Here is a 3,743-nt window from a genome sequence, read left to right as displayed (position 1 = left end):
CATAATGCATCACATATTCTCAACCATATAATCATACAGTATAATCAAGTATTCAACATACTAACATATTATCTCATATCATATAACAGTTCTCAAATGATAACTAGGGCTAGCGCCCTTAGGCTGCCCCCTCTGTTATCCCACTGACTCCGGCCCGCTTAAACTGAGCTCAGTGAATATTAAGCTGTCCTCGGCTACTAGTGGCCGAGCCGCGCCCTGTGTGCAAATATAGTGTACGGCACCCTTAGGCCGCTATCACATGTCCCATGGCGTAATACCATCGTTGACATAATACAATATTGGGAGCACTTAGTCCCATCACAAACATATAACCGGGTGCAGTTTTCTTACCTTTTAATTCGTTAGCTTTGATCACTCAACTCCTTGAGCACGATCCTTCCTGAACCCTAGCGCTCACCTAAACACAACCATAGGCCAAAGTCATCATCAAACCTCAAGTCCAAAACCTAGCCTCAGGGCTAATCCCGAGCCTCCGAGAAGTCCTAGTTCCACCAAACAAGGTGGTGGAATCAAACCCCAAACTCTTGAAAATAACCCTAAAATCCCTTTATGAAAACAGGGCAGCGCTGCAGCGCTCTTAGGAGGGCGCTACAATTCTACAAACAGAAGCGAAATCCCCTCAGCATGCATGGCCTAGCGCTACAGCGCCCGAAGGCTAGCGCTAGTCACAGACAGGCTAACTCCAAATTTCCCTTCCTGCGATTTCCTCGAACCAAACTCAACCAAAACTTCTCCAAACCTTTGCCAAACTCAAAAACAACCTTATGAACATACTCCACTCATCCCAAGTACCCCAAAAACTCAAAACCCAATCACATGCATCTCTAATCCCAAAATTCACCATAGCTGGCCCTAAGCTCAGAAACTCAGCAAAACCACTCAAAACATCAGAGTTAGAAGCTTAGAATTCATACCTTTAATGGAGTTTCGATTTCAAGACAACCTCTACACCTCCTTAGCTTGCTCTTCCTCACCCTTTGGCCTGAATTCCCTAAAGTTCCCATCAAACTAAGCTTATGCACCATAGTTCAAAAACCAAAACTAGAAACTGAAGAAACTATACAACCTTACCTCAAGTGTTAGGGTGTTCTTGATAAACCTCTGCCAATTCTCCAAGCCTAGCTTAGGATTCTTGATGCTCAGCCTAACCTAACTCCTCCCTGAGCTTTGCTCCCAAAATTCACAAGAAATTGATGAAGAAAGCATAAACCGACCTTAGAGAAAACCAGCTCTGTTTTCTCCCTTTCCTTTTTCTTCCTTTTCCTTCTTTTCTTTTCACACTCCTACTACTTTCTACAACTTCCACTAACATAAAGCCTTAGCATATCTATCCCTTGCAAGCCAAATGACCTTAATGCCCTCCCCTTTATTTCTAACCCTTTAATCCACTTAAGGGCATTCTAGTCATTTTACCCAATTCCCGCTAATTCCTCGAGTGTCTCAAATATTTACCGCTTAATTCTTGATACCTAACTAATTTCCCATTATATTCCTCGATGTCAAAATAGACTCCAGTATACTCACTAAATTCCCATTTATACTCCTAGGCTCACCCCGAGCCGGGTATAAATCCCCACCATGACTTTTTCGCTATTCTGCTCACTAGGATCGTCTCGAGTCACAGATCACAGATATATCCACATAATAATGTGGTCTCGACAATTGTCACATATATCAAAGCAGTTATGCCCATAATGGTCAAAATTACGATTATGCCCTTCTAACCTAATCAGGGCCTACATGCATACTAATACACATAGTCATGCATCTCAAATATTCAAATAGTCATATAACATGCTTTAAATCATAATCATGCATTTTACTCATTAAAATCACACATAATTCCCATTATGCCCTCCAGGCACACTAATCAAGGCCCTTAAGCCTTATTAGCGAATTTGGGTCGTTACAACTATCCCTTCCTAATGAGAATTTCATCCTCGAAATTACCTGAACAACTTGGGATACTGATCCCGCATCACTGTCTCAGGCTCCCAGGTCGCCTCCTCGACCTTACTATTTCTCCACAACACTTTAACTAGAGGAATCGTCTTATTCCACAATAATTTATCTTTTCGATCCAAGATCTGAACTGGTTGCTCCTCATAAGCCAAATCTGTCTGTAACTCCAAATCTTCATACCTCAACACATGAGTCACATCTGAGACATACTTCCAAAGCATGGAAACATGAAATAAGTCATGAACTCCAGACAACGATGGTGGCAAGGCTAATCTGTAAGCCCCCTGACCAACCCTTTCCAGGATCTCGAATGGTCCAATGAATCTAGGGCTTAGCTTGCCCTTCTTTCCAAACCTCCTCACCCCTCGCAATGGTGAAACTCGAAGAAAGACGTGGTCCCCAACTTGGAACTCCACGTCTCTACGCTTAGGATCAGCGTAGCTTTTTTGTCTGCTCTGAGAAGCGAGCATTCTAGCCCGAATCTTCTCTATAGCTTCACTTGTCCTCTGAACCATATCTGGCCCCAAATATCTCCTCTCACCCATCTCATCCCAATGAATGGGTGATCTACACTTCCTCTCATGTAACATCTCATAGGGAGCCACTCCAATCGTTGACTGATAACTATTGTTATACGAAAATTCAATCAACGGAAGATACTTACTCCATGAACCCTCAAAATCAATCACACATGCTCTGAGCATATCCTCCAATACCTGGATCATCCTCTCAGACTATCCATCAGTCTGAGGATGAAAGGGTGTACTGAACTTCAGCTGAGTCCCCAAAGCCTTCTACAAATCACCCCAAAACTTGGAAGTGAAGATAGGATCCCGATCTGACACTATAGACTTAGGAACCCCATGGACACGTACGATCTCCCTCAAATACAACTCAGCATACTGATCCACAGTATATGTCGACCTCACTGGAAGGAAATGGGATGATTTGGTGTATCTATCCACTATCACCCACACCGAATCATGAGGCCCCACTGTCCTGGGTAAACCTCCCACAAAGTCCATAGTAATGTCCTCCCATTTCCATTCAGGAATACCCAAAGGCTGAAGCAACCCTGCTGGTCGCTGATGCTCAACTTTCACCTGCTAACAGGTTAAGCATCTAGTAACGTAGTCTACCACATCCTTCTTCATCCCGGGCCACCAATATAAAGTTCGCAGATCCTGATACATCTTTGTGGTACACGGATGAAGTGAGTACGGCGTCGTATGAGACTCATCCAGTATCTCTCGTCTGATCCCCTCGTCAACTGGAACACAAATCTGTCCCTGATACCAAAGCAAACCAACCTCAAATACAGAATAGTCCTTAGCTACTCCCGCTAGGACATCCTCTCTAACCCTCTATAACTATGCGTCTGCCACCTGCCCTTCTTTGATCCGCTCTAGCAGGGTTGACTGCAGAGTAATATTGGCCAACCGGCCTACTACCAACTCTATCCCTGCTCTGACCATCTCATCAGCTAACTCCCTTGAGATCTGGACAGAACTATACAACTGACCTGGACTTCTCCGGCTCAATACATCTGCCACCACATTGGCTTTCCTCGGATGGTAAAGAATATCACAATCATAGTCCTTTACCAACTCTAACCAACGCCTCTGTCTCATGTTCAGGTCCTTCTGTGTAAAGAAATACTTTAGGCTCTTATGGTCAGTGTATACCTCGCACTTTTCTCCATATAGATAGTGTCGCCAAATTTTCAGTGCAAAAACCACCGCTGCCAGCTCCAAATCATG

The sequence above is a fragment of the Humulus lupulus genome, chromosome 9, assembly GCF_963169125.1.
Source record: "Humulus lupulus chromosome 9, drHumLupu1.1, whole genome shotgun sequence".
Lineage (NCBI taxonomy): Eukaryota > Viridiplantae > Streptophyta > Magnoliopsida > Rosales > Cannabaceae > Humulus > Humulus lupulus.
Note: the sequence above shows the minus strand (reverse complement) of the source record.